Source organism: Bubalus bubalis, chromosome 5 (genome assembly GCF_019923935.1).
Source record: "Bubalus bubalis isolate 160015118507 breed Murrah chromosome 5, NDDB_SH_1, whole genome shotgun sequence".
NCBI lineage: Eukaryota > Metazoa > Chordata > Mammalia > Artiodactyla > Bovidae > Bubalus > Bubalus bubalis.
In genome coordinates this window covers 17,695,890-17,714,865 of record NC_059161.1, presented here as the reverse complement: position 1 = coordinate 17,714,865, position 18,976 = coordinate 17,695,890, and the positions used below count along the sequence as shown (strand labels likewise).

Below are 18,976 nucleotides of genomic sequence, written 5' to 3'. Positions count from 1 at the left end.
TCATATTCTATCTAGTTACGTTTCATGCCACCTCTCTTATATTTTATATCCCAGTCACTCTTGGAGCTGTCTTAAGGGTGACTAGTCCCCTTAGGGAGCTAAGCTGTAAGGCTTTCTAACACATCACTAGAAATCAAGCAAAGTATAGAGGATAGAATTGTCCGAAGTCCTCAAGGAGTGGACATTATGTGAGACCCTATGATAAACTGCTAAGAAGAGGGAGTAATATCCCCCCCTACACACACACACACACACAGAGGGAGCTGTGTAAGTAACAGTAGATTTCTAAATTTCTGCACAATTTTGTTGAACTGAGTCAGGGGCCAAGAAGTAGACTTGCTTGGGACAACTGAGATGAGGAATTGCATGTTGCCATCAGAGAGCCCTCCTAGCTTCCTCTGAAGAAAGTTGAAGGAAACCAGTTAAAAGTGAGCTGAAACCTAAAAGCCCATTTACAGATGAATGAATAAAGATGTGGTATATATACACAATGGAATATTACTTGGCCATTAAAAAGAATGAACTGATGCCATCTGTAGCAACACGGATGAACTGGAGATTACAATACTAAGTGAGGTAAGTAAGACAAAGACAGACAAATAGCATATGACATAGCTTATTTGAGGAATCTAAAAAAAAAATGATACAAATGAACTTATTTACAAAACAGAAACACTCGCAGACTTAGAAAATGAATTTATGATTACCAGGGGGAGAAGGGTGAGAGAGAGGGATAGTTTGGGAGTTTGGAATTGACATGTACACACTGCTATATTTAAAATAGATAACCAACAAAGACCTGTTGTAAAAAAAATTTTTTTTAATTTAGGGAACTTCCTTGGTGGTTCAGTGGTTAAGAATCTGTCTCCCAATGCAGGGGTGGTGGGTTTGATCCTTGGTACGGGAACTAAGGTCCCATATGCCACAGGACAACTAAGCATAGGCATCACAACTACTGAGCCTGCACACTTGAGAGCCTGAGCTCCAAAACTAAAGGAGCCTGTGTACTGCAAAAAAGACCTAGCACAGCCAAAAAAAGACATTTTATTTTTTTTTAAGTTTTTAAAAATTATTTATTTTATTTTTTAACTTTACAAAAGAAATTTTAAAAAACTTTTTTGAAAAAGTGAGCTGAGAGGGGCTGTTTATGGGCTGCGAAACTATCTGAAGTTCTCTGGATTTCCCATGCCATCTCACAACTCTGTGATTTTGACAGTTTTGCTTGAAACCACCCCATTGATAGTCTATACCAAGTTAATCTCAAAACTCAACAAAAGCTATTACCTCCTCCAGAAAATCTTCCATGACTCCATACTACACTCTGGCCTAGCCTGGTCTGTACAGATGCCCAACCTTGGTGCTTCCACTGTTGCCTGTGCATGTCTTTCTCACAGCAGTGTTATAATAAGCTGTTGATGCGTCTGACTCCTTCACTAGGCTGGAAGCTCCCTGATAGGTATGAGTTGTGTCACATTTTTCTATATACACACAGCATCTCTCCAGCTCCTGATTATTTCTGGTTATTAGAGCTTCTGGTTACTTCTGGTTATTAGAGTTCCTGGTTACTTCTGGTTATTAGAGCTCTTTATTGACTAGGAAAAAAAGAGATCACTAAGAATGCCTGAGTAGTTGGATTCACAGATGAACACTTGGACTGGATTCTGGCCAACAGGTAAGTGGGATGTGAAGTCAGGGCATGTCCTTCCTGCCAGTAGAGTGATCCTGAGCATGAATATGTGAAACAAATAATAAAGAATACAAGCCCAAGTGTGAGAAGCAAATGTTTCCCCATATATCTAATGAAGATCTAACAAAGTTCATTTCCTTTTGTTCAGTCCTTTGCAGAATGTCAGAGAAATAAAAATATGGTGCATGCATGCTAAGACACTCCAACTGTGTCCGATTCTTTGTGACCCTATGCAACGTGGCCCACCACACTCCTCTGTCCATGGGATTCTCCAAGCAAGGATACTGGAGTAGGTTGTTGTGCCCTCCTCCAGGGGATCTTCCCGACCCAGGAATGGAACCTGCATCTCTTACACCTGCATTGGCAGGTGGGTTATTTACTACTAGCGCCACTAAAAATATGGTATAAATGTACAACTGGAATTGTGAGCAGACAGAAACCTTGGTTGCCATTCTGGCCATGAAATCAAGTCTTCTCAGGAGCTGTATGAATTCAGAGGACAAGATCCTTCCCAGCACATCCCCTTCCCATGACTTCCCCCCACCCCCAATAAAGTCCCTAAACAGAGAGATCTTGTTCAGGTAGGTATCACAGCTCAAAGTCAAAACAGTTAGAAGCTGACCAGAATAGTGGGTCCTTGACCTCTCTGCCCTTCCCACCCATAGGCTTCAACTTCCTATTGGTGGTCCATCTGTTTCTTGAGCACTGGGTAGAAGATTATTTTTCAGACAAGATAGGGTTTATTTTATTTTTGCTTTTTATGCTATATGTGTGTGTGTGTGTGTGTGTGTGTGTGTGTGTGTGTGTGTGTGTGTGTTCAGTCATGTCTGACTCTTTGCAACCCTATGGACTGTAACCTACCAGCTTCCTTGGTCCATGGAATTCTCCAGGCAAGCATACTGGAGTGGGTTGCCATTTCCTTCTCCAGAGGAATCTTCCTGAACCAGGGATCAAACTTGCATCTCTTGTGTCTCCTGCACTGGCAGCCAGATTCTCTACCACTGTGCTACCCTGCAAAGGAAAATATATAATATTTTCATCAGTTTTGCATCAGTTTTATTCCAGAATACATCATCTTAATGATAATAAAAAGCTTTTGTATGCACATAAGTGCCAATACATTTTTGAAGACCCAAATTTTAACAAATAGAATAGACAAATTCATAAGACAAGAAATCAGAGTACTTTGGCCAAAAAATAAAAAAATCTGGCTCAACATTCTGCTTGCTGGTTTTACATATACTGTATAAACAGTGAGTATGGATGTGAATGTTATAGCTTTTTTAAGGGAATGAAGTAATGTCTAGGTCACTTTTCCAAGGTTATGCAGGAACTACAATACTCTTTGACAGCAAACAATAAGTGCAAAGTCTGCATTTCCACCATCTCAGAGCAAAGCACCAAGAACTTCCTGCAAAAGATAGCCAGCGCAAAGAATCTGGTCAATGTCTGCAGCAGGAAAAATTAATGGTGCAAGAAAGGAGGGACGTGATGCATGACTGGGAGGAGGTTCAAATTTCAGAAGTGGCTCTGCAGCTTCAGAGCATTTTCTCTGGTCTCAGGCCTGTCTGCCACTGGATTCTGTGTGCCCTGATCTAAATCTTTAACCAATATGACCCTGGATGACGATGACTCAGTTTGCTCAGGAGCTTGATTGAGGGCATCCTCCTCACTTGCTAAAACTCTGGGTGAAATTTCTATCCCGAAGATGCAGTGTAGCTGATTAGATATTTTAGCTAAGGCTAGAGTGACAGAGGGCTTCCCTGGTGGCTCAGAGGTTAAACTGTCTGCCTGCAATTCAGGAGACCTGGGTTCAATCCCTGGGTCAGGAAGGTCCCCTGGAAAAGGAAATGACAACCCACTCCAGTATTCTTGCCTGGAGAATACCGTGGAGGGAGGAGCCTGGTGGGCTACAGTCCACAGGGTCACAAAGAGTCAGACATGACTGAGCGGCTTCACTTTCACTTTCAGAGTGACAGACCTGCTCTCATTTATCAATTCCCTAGACATGGGGACACCTTCCTTATCAGTTACCAGGTCATCACCTGAACCCCTGAGGTTAATATTTTCTACATCTTCTACTCCAGCTGAAGTGTCTGTTAATTCTTCTGTCTTCACAGATATGGCCTAATGAAAGGAGACTTGTGAACACTGATCACTCTGGGTAGCTATAAGATGCTCATTTGGGGACCATCTTTCAGAAAGGTCTTTAATACCTGTGTGGCCCTCAGTTACTGTCTCTGATTGACAGATAACATCTTCAGATGCATTTTCTGAAGCTGGTTTACTACAAAAGACCAAAATTTCATTTAGTTCCTTCAAGGCTGCTGTTATAGATAGCCCTCTGTTGACTCCACAGAGGGCTAACTGCCACAGAGACTTAAAGAGACTTATATTCATTTGTTCAACATTATTTTCTGGAAGCTGTACATCCTGAATCGAAATGGACTTACTCAAAATTTCAGAGGAAGGGTTACATTTCTACTTCCATCAAGGGACTATCTAAGGTGAGGTCAGATACACCAATGTTCTTGACATTAGTATTCTGATTGCCTGCTGAATTAAGCATAGCAACTAGGGATTGTTCTACTGTATCTATTTACATAAGAGTTTCTGAATTTGAGGAGCCAAAGAATCCTGCTGCTAAAATTCTTTTCTCTTAGCCTGTCTCCTTTCACTGTAGTTTCCAAACAAACACTTCTTGTTGATTCTGTTACCTTTCTTCAAGAAGTTCGAGGTCTTCTGTGTTACAAAGATGTTCTCCATCATGTGAAGCATTTTGTTGTGTATCCTCATGCTGTTCATTCCTTGGTTCTTCGTGTTGCTGAAGGCTATTTACTTGACTCAGGTACTGATATTCTGGATGCCAATCGTTTTCACCTACAAGCCTCTGTAGTTCTTGCTTCCTAGTAGCTGTGACGGATAAACTAGCTTTCTGTCTTGTGTGGAGATGATGAGGCCCTGGGTGTTTCTTTCAGCTTCCCAGGTGGCTCCAGGTATAGAATCTGCAGGAGATGTGGGTTCGATCTCTAGGTCTGGAGGATCACCTGAAGGAGGAAACCCCACTCCGGTATTCTGATGGAATAATCCGGTGGAGAGAGGAGCATGGTCGGCTACAGTCCATGGGGTCACAAAAAGCCAAACACAACTGAGTGAGTGACCACATACATGCTGCTTTCTGCAGATTTCTCTAGGTCATCTGCACCAACGACTTCTTTTGAGTGAATTCTGCAAAGGAATAGCTGTACTCTGGTTTGCTGGAGCATTGTCTGATGAAGAAGCACAATCAGAAAGGTCCTGTAGAGGAAGATGTTCTTTCATTTCTGAGGGTTATCTGGAATTCAGCTGAGGCCTTCAATGTCTTCACAACTTTAGGTTCAATGCTGTCTGCGTCACTGGGCTTGATGGGGGGGCGCAGACTAAGGCAGAGACAGAATCAGTAAGACTTAAGAATTACCAGTCACGAGTCTCTGTCGGGGAGGATGGGCTTGATGGTTAAATGCATTGATATTCTCAGTGAGTTCCTTTACTGCTTTTTTCCTCTGGTCTGGGGACCACTCCAGCTGCAGTTCACACATACTATATATATGCATTATGGATTCTGACACTCTGCATCTTCTATGGATTTCTGAAGGGCTTCTGCTAATTCTTGGTCTGCAATCTCCTCTGGCCTCTTACCTGGCCCCATATGGCAACTGGGAACACTCTGGTTAACTCTCCCTCGGGAAGGAAGATGGTCTGTGAGCCTGTGGTGCTCATCATGAGTACATTTTTCTTGAGGTCAATGGAACATTGATGCCATTTCAACATATCCAGTCCTGGAAGCATGTCTACAGGCTCTTCCTAAAGTATAGAGAAGGAACAAGCCAGGAAATCTGCTTCCTTTTGAACCTGAACTAGATGTACCCTTCCAATAATCTTCTGGAAGCCCATTCCTTTGGCCATCCCTGCCCACCAATAGTCCACCAGCCTCATTATATTACAGCTTTCTGCACAAGCTTGGTTCGTCATAATCATCTGGGCACCTGAGTCAACAAACAATTTCACAGGATGTCCATTCACTTCGCAGTTAACACAAAGCATCATTACTCAGCCCAAACTTTCCAGAGCTTCTTCCATAGTTATTGCCATGTTTTCTTCAATGTGCTATTACCTTGTATCTTCTATTTCTGCCTGAGTTTCAAAATTATAAGGGTCCACAGAAAAGAGACAAATCCTTTCTTGCTCTCTCCTTGTGGCTCCATCAGGACCCTAGAAAATTTCTCAAGATCTTCTCTGAGCAGAGCATCTGCTAGGGGTGGGTTGTGTTGCTTCAGCAAAGACAGCTCAGAGGGGATTGGCAAGCAACAGGTCTCAGAGCAAGGCTGGATTGCCCAAGCTCTGAAGCTATTTCTCCAAGAGATGAGTGGGACTGCTGGGCTCCTTGTAGCTGGCGCTATGGGAATTTTGGGTTTTTGGTTTTAATTTTTTTTCCTTGAAGGTTGATTTTATATTAAGAGGTGAGTCTTTCATACATGTAAGTAAAATAGGCTCTAAAAGACAAGTACCTCAAAATAAAATGGCTCTTAGCATACCTCCCCATACCCACCTCTCTCTTCACACCTCTCACTCTAGGAAGTACTGTTGACTGAAAGTATCCAGTTGTATTCCTTTGAAGAAAGCGTATTGATAGACGATGGAGTCTGTTGGGTAAGTTCGGGAACTGCACCGGAGGTCGAGGGTCTGCTTTCTCCTTCTGCTGTAAAATCCCAGCGCCGCCATCTTGTAAGCCTTAAGCAGCCCATGACCCGTGGTGGTCTGTGAGGTCTTTCAGCGGAGACGGTCTGTCTCTCAGCTGCAAGGAAGTCGGATTCCGCCCGCACAGCGCGGGAGGTGTGCAACTGCAAGTCGGCGTCGACCTGGAGGGAAACTGTCACCTCGAGGAAGACCCTGTGCACACAATACACGGTGAGCAGCCTGGCCTGGTGGATCCGGCTCTGTTGGGCGCTGTCTCGGCTGGGCGTCGGGACGTCAGGGCGGCGGGATGTCAGGGCGGCGGGACGTCAGGGCGGCGGGACGTCGGGGCGGCGGTGGGGCCTGGCGGGTGCTGCAGGCAGCCGCCCAGGCGCCCGCTTGCCCGAGTTGCTCCCCTCCCTTATGGTCGCTCCGTGACTCCCTGAGGTACCTCGGTGACTCCCTTGGCAAGCGGGGCCGCCACCACCCGCCTGTGAAGCCGCTCGAGGTTTTACTTGAAAGACTGCTGCTCAGGGCTGTTATCTGGTTAAGTAGATGAAGCGTGGAAAGGATTGACTCATACTTCCTTTTCTGGTTTTTGACGTTGTTCTCCTGAAACACAGACACTGGAGTTTTCTGTTTCTTGACATATGTATAAGAGAGGAGAGAGAGTTAGAAGATAAAGGAGGGGAGCACCCTTTCTTAGGGGAAAGACTGAAACGATAACTATGACGTTGGCATGAGAGATTATCCTGGAACAACAACCTTTAGACCATAATCTCTCATGCCAATGTCATAGTTATCGTTTCAGTCTTTCCCCTAAGAAAGGGTGCTCCCCTCCTTTATCTTCCAACTCTCTCTCCTCTCTTATACATTTAAGCAACCTTAAAAAAAAAAAGTCTTTATTGAATTTGCGACAGTATTGCTTCTGCTGCATGTGGGATCTTAGCTACTGGACCAGAGATTCAACACACACCTCTTGCCTTGGAAAGGGCTGCTAGTCTAAACCACTGGACCACCATGAAAGTCTCTATAACCATACTCTTATAAACGGTTTCACCTGCTGCTTCATTGTGGAGCAGCTGAAGATGCATTGAGAGAGCTGACCCTAACCTCTACACAAATCTTAATAATAAAAAACAATGTCAATTAAATGGATCATAGGCCTAAATGTAAAAGTTAATACTATAAAAACTTCTATAATACTATACAACTTCTAGAAGAAAGCATAGAGAAATTTTGTGACCAAAATTAGGTAAGGCCAAGATTTCTTAGATTTAGCACACAAAAAATAAGCCATGAAAGGGGAATTCTCTGGCAGTTCAGAGGTTAGGGCTCAGCACACTCACTGCTGAGTTTCCTGGTTCTATCCCTGGTGGGGAACTAAGATCTCACAAACTGTGAGACCAAAAACTAAATAAACAAATAAAACTTTAAAAAAAAATTAAAAATTCAACTGAAAAAAAAATTAAAGGAAAAATTGATAAATTGCATGTCATAAAAATTAAACATTTTAATTTCATCAAAATTAATAATTTGCTCTTGCACAAAAATGTCAACTGCATTGATTAATTCATTTTAAATAGTTATTAAATGTCTGATGTGCCAACACCCTTTTAGGTGTTGAATTATGGCAATGAGCTGGATTCCCTCTATTACACTGGACTTGCAGAAAAATGAAAATCTTTAAAAGGTTTTCAACAAACGAAAAATACGAAACAAAAGTTTATTAACACAAGCATCCCTGCTATATGTTTTTAAGTTTTTTAAGTACATGGACAGGATGCAATACCAGGAAATAATGGGAAAATACTGAGAAATAAGTATATGTATTATCATTTGGTATTTGTTGAATCTTGTATCATTTGAGCAAGAATCCTAGGGATGTGGGTGCAAGATAAAGAACATTAGAGCTTTGGAGGATGCTCTGAGGCCACATTTCACTCCAGATTGTGTATTGTGCTGTGGGACTTGAGAATTAGGCAACCACGGGTTAGATGATTAGTTCCTGCCATGAGCTGTGGGATCTTAGGTTGTGATGAAAATGCCTAGCTTGTAGAGTTGTTGCAAGGATTAATGAGGTAATAAATGTGCAGTGCATAACTATACCTCAGTAAAAGGAGACTCACTGGATGATGACAGTGATGATCATAATAAAATCCAATCAGTTTCCAAAAGTTGACTAGACTGAAAAAGTCACCTGTTAATTTTGAGAAATATGCCTGCTCCCCTAGGGTTTACGGGAGGATTGGGGCACTTCCTTTCCTCTCCCCATCCTGTGTGCATGACAGGTATCACTAACCAACGCACCACAGCACTCTTCAATTAGCCTAGATCAGGCTTCAAAGTCCTCTCCAGGCAGACAACTCTCCTGTTAGCACTGGAGATAAATATATCTGCCATTCCTAACTTAAGGGTTCAGTAGACAACTGAAGAATGACTATAAATTTATTTTTCTTACAAAGGCCCAAGTTAAGCCTAACAAGGGATGACTAGGGGTTCTAGAAGGTGCTTGGCCACAATATACTACAAGTTTATATCCTAAATAATTAGTCACTGGTTGACTTTTTATTTAGTTAAACTGTGTTCTGTTCATTCTAAATTCAAAAATAAATGATTGATCATATACCCAACTCTTGGGATTTCTTGAAAGTAGGTCTTTGACTTTTCAAGCCTAGAGCCACATACCTGCCATCTCATTTTATAATTAGAGCAGTTGTTCTAGGTTAGGAGGCCCTTGAGCTCTATCTGACAGGAAATAGCTCCATGAGGCAGAAAGAAAACCTGTCAGGTCAATGTTCTGGTAATCTGACTCAGCTAAGGCAATGATGCTTAAAAGGGCAGAAGCTCCCTTACGGCATGGTTCTCAGCCTTGGCTAATGCATAGAATCAACTGAACGGTTTTAAAACCCCTAATGACCAGGAATCGGTCCTGACCAACTATTAACATATCAGAGGCTCTGCAGATGCTGCCCAAGTGTCAGTATTAAGTTAAAGCTCTTACGGTAATTCTATGTGCAGCCAAGGTTAAGAATTATTGTTCTAAGGTGTTTTGGAAATTTACAAGGTGTCTCTATTTTCCCAATAATTGGGGCAGAGATTGTTTCTGGCATTTTTCTTAGTAGAAATATGGATGAGATGTTGTAATGTCTTATAATGCCTAGGACAATTCCTTCCCAATAAAAAAATTGCCCCACCTTTTGAATGTCCTACTGGATATCAATATGGTTGAAAAAATTATATGACCTGGAACTTAACTGTACCTTACAAATAAACACAAAGTATTATTTGCATGTTTTTAATTCATACACACAGAGTTTTCCTGGAATGTAATCAGCATTTAAATCAAGGTAAAATTTTACTTTATTTAGAAATTTACTAGGAGTTGCTTACCTTGTCAGACAATCATATCACCAATATCAGCGCTACTTGTGATATTTGAGTTGTCAGCATTTGTAGCTGTGGTTTCCATGGTGATGCTATATATAGGTGACAGTATCTGATGATCTCTTTGTGCTTGAATGTTTAGATATTGCAATGTATACTACTTTCAAGGAAGACCAAGTTTTTTTTTTGTTTTTTGTTTTTTTAATGGCTAAAAACAGTTAACAGGTTTTATCACAGTGTAAGTGCTTTGGGATCTCAGAGATTTTGCACCTGGAGATATGCTAGTTTGACTGGACACTCAGTGTCTTTCAAAGTGGAGCCAGGCAACACCTTTTTCTGTTTGTTGTTTTTTCAACTGTCTTTTGCCTTACTATCACCCTTCTATCTCACTCTTGCCTCCATGTAAACTTGTGAGAGCTATGGCTTCTCTTTAGGAAAACCTTAACTAGGCATTCTGTGCTTTTATGAACAGAAGAACTAAAACTATTCTTTTGGGGCTCATCCATAAATCTTAAAAGCGAGACTCTTAACATTTCCTTTCCATTTTCCATCCAACCAACCCTGACTTTGCTTGCCTTGAGTACTGTATTTGCTAGTGAAGAGATTCATTTCCCTCATTCAGGGGGACACCATCTAATGTTGCTGTCAGAGTCCATCCAATCTGTGCCAAATAAACTGTCAGGTCTTGTAAACATAATATACCAGGGTCTTTGTCCAGGAGCAATCCTCTGTGTAACCCAGTTTTTCACTGTGAGGACCTTAAGTACCATAGTAGGAGGTGGTGGGGAGAGGTTCATAGCCAGCTGTAGATTTCCAGCTGAGGAAGCACTGAAAAGGCAACATAACCCCATATTACAAAACCTCATGTTTTGAATAGGATAATACACAAACCATTCCAGATAGAGGAGAATCCGTCTAAAATGTTAAGGACCCTCCAGAATGAAGGTTTCACAGTGAGTATCCGACACCATACAGTAATAGAATTTCTTCTTATTTAAGGAGAATGAGCATTTCTTGAGTACTAATTAACAGCTGGGAATAGTATTCAGGCTTTTATAGTCATTGTCTTCACAAATTCTCCCCAAAGCACTTTAAGTTAAGAACCAGCAAGTCATTTTACAGATGAGAAAACTGAAATTCAGAGAGGTTAAGTTACTTGACTGAGTTAAGTGGCAGAATCTAGACAACCCTAGTATGTCTAGCTTCATGGTTCAGGAGATCAGCTGCCACGCTTTAGGCTCCATTGCCTTACCTAACACGTTATATGTGCTGTAGTTTACACCTGCTTCCTTGTATTTGCTCTTGGCATATCCTGTAGTCTTACTCAAAATCCTGTGTTTGACCAGAGCCCCCACCTAACTGGACCAGTGAGTGCTGTCCCTTGGAAATAAAATGTGAGTCACAAATATGAGCCACATTTGTTAATTTTAACTTTCCAGTAGCCACATTTTAAAAGGTAAAAATAAGTAGATGAAATTAATGTTAATATGTTTTATGTAACCCAGTACATCCAAAGTGTTATAATTTGAGCATGTAATCAATGTAAAAATTATTAATGAAATAATTTTCACTTTTGTACTATACCTTCAGAATATGTTGTATAATTACACTTTCAGCACCTCTCAGTTCGGACTGTACCCACATTTTAATTGGTCAGCGTGGCTAGAGCTACTGAGTTGGACTTCGCCAATCTCGATGCAGAGATCTCAATCCTCATAATAATCTTAGGTGCTCTTCAGAGAACAAGAAAGAAAGAAAGAGCAAGTTTCTAGTTATTTGCTTGATTTAGTACAAGAAAAGAATAAAAGGAATAAACTCTACAATTTCCATCTACAACTATAGTCATATTTGCCTGAGAGCAGATGAGAAGCTGAGTGATAAGTCTACGCCATTACATGACGTTCTCTTAGAGGGATGCTTAACACAGAAGATCAGGAAGTCCCAGACCCTGTCCAAAGGGTATCCAAAGGGTGACCCATGAAGCCAGCTCACCAAGGGCATCCAGTTGGGTCACCATCAGCTCTCAGTCCTCACATTTGCTCTCACACCTGCCCCAGCATGAGAGGCAAGGTGCATAGCCAGCCCTCAGGAGCATGGCACAGGCTCTGTTCTTCATACACTGATTCTTATATCTGAAGAGCAGAGGGAAACCTCAAACCTCCCCTGCCCCCCAAACCTATGGAGAATCCTCTACCCTAGTGTTTCACAGACTTTTGCACACATCACAGTCACCTGGAGGGCTTGTTAAAACTCAGATTGCTGGACTTTAGCCCAAGAATTACTGATTCAGGGAGTCTGGTCTAGGGCCTGTGAATATGCATTTGCAGTAAGTTCCCAGGTGCTGCTGCTGCAGGTCCAGGGACCACACTTTGAGAACCAGCACCCAATCCTAAAGAATCAATAAATAATTCAAGAGCAAGAACAAATCTAAAAGGCACAGGTACCATTTTCACCCTTAATGAGATCAATACGATTTTTACATCACTGATGTGTTTGACTGTTTTTTCCCTGCCTCCCATTATTTCCTCTAGTCCAGGAAGGGATAACGTGATCATGATGAGAAGAGACAACACTGAAGGGAAGAAATTAAGGGGGGTGGGAAAGCTGGAGGGAAATAAGGAGAAGGACTGTGACAGATCACTGGGAGTTCAGGGTGGTGGAGAATCACATGAAACCGGTACTCAGAAAGAAAAAGAGCAGCAACACCCGCCACCCTGGCCCATTCCCCTCAGCTAGGACAGATGTACAGATTAGAGGCAAGTTTGCCAAGTCACAAAGGCATCTCAACAAAGATGATTTTCCTCTTTGCTTTTGAAGGGGGGGGACAAGGTGTCTGAACTCTGTGTGACAGCAGGCAGTAGCAAATACATCAAAGAGTCTGGGACACCCTTTGGTGTGAGCCTCTTCATTTCTAACCTTTCAGGGCACCTGGATGTTAAAAGGAGGGGCAGTGAGACTTGCTGAGTTGCAAGCAGCTGGGAATTTGGAATGCATTTCTGGAGACACATGCTGAGCCTGGCTCAGAACTTCCAAGAAAACTCAGTGGGAGGAAGGAAAAACGGTGCAATGACATGACGCCTGGGAGGGCTTGCCTCGGCCTTGCTGAGTCGCCCAGAGATTGCGTTCCAGCTGCACTGCAGTGACCCAATGTTCCAGTAAACAGGGGGGGGTGGATGGCACAGACCTCAGATCAGGCTACACTGAGGCTTTTAAAATAGAACACAGGGGGCTAGCTGGGTGCGGTCGGGGTTGGGGGGTTGCCTTTGTGCATTTCCTGGATCAGGGCGGTACACCCACACCACCCACCAGCTGCACGTGCACATCCTCACTTGCAGTGGAACTTGGACAAATATCAAATTCTCAGCGGGTCTAATCTGCAATGGTCAGAAACTAGTGAACTCCTTTAGGACGCCTCCCAGGAACCCCAAAACAGAAGTGTTCAAAGGGGCCCCTGAGTCTGGCCAAGGCAGGCTACTGACTAATACTGTCCACTCCCTAAGCAATACTTCTGCCTTCCAGAAAGACAGACCTACTGCAGACAAGCACAGTCAGTCAGTCCATTTCCCCATCTGATTTCATGGTACAAAACAACTGACTGATGATCCAAGATTCCTTGGGTTTTTTTCCTACCCTCCCTGCCTCACCCCTCCCTGTCTCACGCCTATTTTCTTCACTTCATTTCACCAGCCAGTGAATGAGCTTAAGTAGAAATCAGAGGGACTTAGTAAAAATATGAGGAAGAGTACTTGGGCTTAGAGAGCAAGGTTCTGGAAGTTCCTTCTCTAAGTGTCCATCTGCCTGGGGCTTTGTAGACTTATTAGCATAGATAGGTTCCCCCTCCCATCACATAAATGTGTGAGTGATATTTTGGATTCCACATGACTGCTAGGTGACCAAATGATTTATTGTCCACACTGGGACTTCTCTGAGAATTAGAGGGGGTGGGCACTATTAAAACTTTTGGGACAAAGCCCTTACCCGGGACATATGGTCACCTGCATGACTGGTGGGTTCATTTCTCATCTTACATGTCACCATCCCACCTCACGTCACAAATTACATTTTTATTGTGGCCAATTTGTCCTTTCCCTTTCGTGGTTTTTGACCAACTATTCCTTTATCTTCTCGGATAACAGTGATCTTCAGGTGATCATTAGATCTTGTGTTGAAGTGGGGAAAAGTCAGGTTTAAAAAATTCCCCATATGAAAAGCTGTATGACTCCTCCACTGAAGGTCTGGGTGGTGTTTTCCAGCAATCTCCAGAAGCTGGTTTTCTATTCCAGAGACTTACTTCATTCTGGATTTTAGTGCTCAGTGAGTATTGTCAGCTTTTACTCACCAAATGGTCACGCCCCAGTTTTCGGACAAGCAGAACAACATGAAAAACAGTAATGATGTCTTGAGTACTCATGGCAGGAAAAAAAGCCTTTCTCATACTGTTTCCTTCAGAATGAGGATAGTAGGCTCAGCCCCCTTTCTGTTTCTCTAGTGTGTGCAGATTATTTCTAATGTTTATAGCCACTCTGTGAAGTTCTAATTATCCTCATTTTATTGACCAGGGCTGTACATTGAAGCCAGAGAAAGGAAGTCGGCAAATAGTGTGTGTGCTGCTCAGTTGCGTCTGACTCTTTGTGACCCCATGGGGTCTCACCTGCCAAGCTCCTCTGCTCATGGAATTTTCCAGGCAAGAATACTGGAGTGGAGTCACATTTCCTTCTTCAGGGCATCTTCCTGACCCAGGGATCGAACCCGAGTCTCTGGGGTCTCCTGTATTGGCAGGTGAATTCTTTACCACTAGTGCCATCTGGGAAGCCCCAGTCAAGTTGTATCCAAATCCAGATTTACCTGGTCCCAGAGCGCATGCCTGTGCTCCACCAGGCCATCTATGTACCTGCCTTTGCAAATCTGACTTGACTTCCTTCCCAGGGACTGTGGGACCTATAGACTCTTTCGATGGCAGCCTTCATACAATGCTGAGGCCCTCTCTCATAATTGGCCAGCTTAGAATAACCCCCTGATGGACACTTGCTTATTCTTCAGAGACCCATTTTTCTTTCTTTTCCATCATGTTTGGTGATAATTTCGTAGTCCCACCAGCCCTACTTACTGCACATCGAGACTCTGGCAGCCCCAGAAAAGTACTGGGTGTGATAGCACGTGGGCTTGGGGTCTGGCACTTTTGGCTAAAGTTCAGAGAGGTCAGAAAATCTCAGACCCGGTAATAAGATTAGATTAAAAACAACACCAGTGAGATGAAAGGTGTAGTGACTTTGGGTCTAAGTCTCCTCTAGGAGCAAGACTGAGTAGCAAGCAAAGGTCTCCCAGGCCAAGCACCTGCCAGGGCAGCATTCTGTGCATGGAAGCAGGGAACACATCTGCTTAGAGCTGGGATCAAGGTGGTGGAGACTAGGATAGACTAATTACCTGAAGTTCTGAACGTCCTTCCTCATCCCAACTGACTTACCTCTGATCATTCTGCCAGGTGTATACGTTTCTCTAGCCCTAAAAGACCATTTCTCACAATGCCTGACTTCCTTCCCTTCCTCTGCCTCTTTCAAAATATAGCTGCCCATGAGCATGGGCTTGGAAATCAGATACCCCTGGGTTTGCATCTATTGGCTGTGTGACTTTGGGCATGTTCTAACTTTTGTTTGTAATCCTCATCCATAAAATGAGGATGATAAGTAGAACCTACTAGAAGGATTAAAATAAGTAAAATTATCATTCACCTGTTATAGGGTAAGCATTCAACAAATGATTAGTGTTTATATTACTGCTGTTGCTATGGCTTGAGGTTGGCATAAGTTCTTCCTCCAGAATCCTCCAGCTCAAGTGCAATAGGAACAGAGAGCATGTAAGAGATAAAAGGGCTCTAGCATCCATCTCGGAGAAGGCGATGGCACCCCACTCCAGTACTCTTGCCTGGAAAATCCCATGGATGGAGGAGCCTAGTAGGCTGCAGTCCATGGGGTCTCTAAGAGTTGGACACGACTGAGCGACTTCACTTTCACTTTTCACTTTCATGCATTGGAGAAGGAAATGGCAACCCACTCCAGTGTTCTTGCCTGCAGAATCCCAGGGACGGTGGAGCCTGGTGGGCTGCCATCTATGGGGTCGCATAGAGTCAGACACGACTGAAGCAACTTAGCAGCAGCAGCAGCAGCATCCATCTAGTTCAACTTCTTCAGTTGGGAAGGAACCTCATGTTCAGAGAAGGTTAATTGGCTTGTCCAAGGTTATTTGCCTGAATAGTTCCAATCTTCATATAAGGGAGTTAATTAGATAAAGCAGGAGAAAAAGCTTTGGCTTTGGAATCAGACACGTGAATTTGTTTTCCACTTGCCAGCTAGGAGGTCTTAGACAAGTGACTTGACCTGATTCTGCCTCATTTCCTTATCTTTGACAATGAGTTAGTAGAGCCAGTCTCCCAGGATTGTGGAGAGGATTTAGCAGGCTGGTATAGATCATGTACCCAGTGGGCACTAGCTGCTTGGTTCCCCACACATCATTAGAACATTCCAGGGCCAATTATTACAGTACAGCCTAGTAGAAGGGAGTGAGTGCAAAATGGAGCTTGAAAACAATAAGCTTTGCCTGAAAGTTGAAATTGGGACATTGAAAATAACTTTTGCTTATCAATCTGCAAATGTCCACTTTACAGAAAGTTGGATGCATTAATCAGACAGGAATCTCCTCTGATGAGGCTGAGAGCAAAGACTGAGAAGATGATCTGTGGTCTGACCTAGGACTCTAAATGAGGGAGAATGAAGAGAGCTGGGGCTGGAGTGGAGGAGAGTCGTCAGGGAAGATAATCTTGAGGACTTTAAACTGATCTTGTAGAATATCTTCCAAAACAATTTTGAAAGCATCCTGGTTTTTAGACACAAATTGTATTTTGAATTGGTAACACAAAGTAGGGGGTGGCTTTGAGATGGGTGGCAATTTTTCAGATGCAGTGGTTTTGGAATAGAGAGCACAAGGCAAGTTTTGGAATGAAAAGTGAGTTCTGGTGTGGGTTTGTTCCAAGATGAATATGGAGAAGGACATAGATACTCCACAGAAGCTCAACCCCTGAGTGGTCCGATTACAGGTTTTGAAATGGACCCAGGGGCAGAATTTGGAAACTTAAAATGCAAAGGCAGAGGAGAAGCAATTTTGCAACTAGACAAATGACTGACTCTAGAAGTCCTCTGGGGAGAAAAAGGTTTGGAAAATGTTGTGTAAGCCATTTCTAAATGCCCGGACTTCCCTGGTGGCTCAGACGGTAAAGCGTCTGTCTACAATGTGGGAGACCTGGGTTCCATCCCTGGGTTGGGAAGATCCGCTGGAGAAGGAAATGGCAATCCACTCCAGTACTATTGCCTGGAAAATCCCATGGACAGAGGAGCCTGGTAGGCTACAGTCCATGGGGTCTCAAAGAGTCGGACACGACTGAGCGACTTCACTTTCCTTTCCTTTTCTAGGGATAATTAGGGTAAGACTGATTGAGTCTGAGAGAGGACTGTGGCCTTGTGCTTGTAATTCACCCAAATGCTGGATGACCTATGGAAGGGAGAGTAGTGATGATTACCCTCAGTGCAAGCAAAGTATATGGCCCTGTTTAACAAGCAAGCAAGTGAGCAAACACAGCAGAGAAATTTGTTCTCAAACTATAAACATCTTAAGTATTGGGCCTATGTTCTTGTCACCTGTAGTCCTAGTGCCTGCCAGAGGGACCACATTCCATAAATATTTAAATGAAATAATGGCTTGGCTGCCTTAGAAGATAGTGAGTTCACCAGCATACAAAGTATTTAAGCAGTAGTCACGCAGCAGGAACTGTAGAGATGGTTTCAAGATCTTTGGGGTATACCTAATAATCATTAGGATTTTTAGCAATCCTAAGATTCTGGGCCTCCAGCATAGTATAGTAATTCTCTATAACAGTTGGATCTGATTTGAACATCGGGGTCCCGAGTAATAATTATGAAAATGTTCAAGGAACTCCAGAGAAGAATGGATGGACATAGGAAAACACAACAATCCAAAATCTACAGGATGCAGTAAAAGCAGTTCTAAGAGGGAAGTTTATAGCAATACAAGCCTACCTCAAGAAACAAGAAAAATCTCAAACAATCTAACCTTACATCTAAAAGAAGAGCACACAAAGTTATTAGAATGAAAGGAACAATAGAATCAGAGCAGAAATAAATGAAGTAAACACGAAAAAAAATGGAAAAGATCAATGAAACTAAGGGTTGGTTCTTTGAAAAGATTAAAAAAAAAAAAACAAAAAACAAAAAACAAAACCCAGATAAACCTTTACCCATACTCATCAAGAAAAAAGAGGGCCCAATTAAATAAGATCAGAAATAAAAGAGAAGTTACAACTGACACTACAGAAATACAAAGTATCAAAAGAGGTTACTATGAACAATATACCAATAAAATGGACAGTGTAGAAGAAATGGATAAATTCCTCGAAACATGCAATCTCCCAAGACTGAATCAGAAAGAAAATATGAACAATCCAGTTACCAATAATGAAATTGAATCAGTAATTTAAAAACTTCCCCCTCTAAAAAACATCCCCCCTCCCCAAAAACATCCAGGGCCAGATGGCTTCATAGATTAATTCTCTCAAGCATATGTAGAGCAGTTAATACCTATCATTCTCCAACTATTCTGCAAAAATTGAAGAGAAAGGAATACTTCCAAACTCATTCTATGAGACCAGCATCACCTTGTTAGCAAAACCAAAGACACCACAGAAAAGAAAATATCCCTAATGAACATATTTCCAGTGAACATTGATGCAAAAATCCTTGATAAACAAAATTCAACAATACAGTAAAAGAATCATACACTGTGGTTACATGAGATTTATCTCCTGAATACAAAGATGATTCAAATCAGTCAATTTGATACACCACATTAACAAATTGAAGAAAAAAATCATATGATTATCTAAATAGATGCCGAAAAAACTTTTGACAAAATTAAATATCCATTTATGATAAAAGCTCCAAACAAAGTGGGCATAGAAGGAATATACCTCAACATAATAAAGGCCACAGAGGATAAGCCCACATCTAACATCATACTCAGTGGTGAAAAACTAAAAGCATTTCCTCTGAGATCAGGAACAAGTCAAGGATGTCCTCTCTCCGCAGTCAGACCAGACATATAAATAAAAAGAATACAAACCAG

General features: G+C 42.4%; 2 pseudogenes; both read right to left on the bottom strand.

Moving 5' to 3' along the window:
• Nucleotides 1-3,622: 3,622 nt before the first annotated feature.
• Nucleotides 3,623-4,794, bottom strand: LOC102401358 (annotated as a pseudogene).
• On the bottom strand, nucleotides 4,653-6,726 carry LOC102401673 (annotated as a pseudogene).
• Between the last annotated feature and the right edge of the window lie 12,250 nt (nucleotides 6,727-18,976).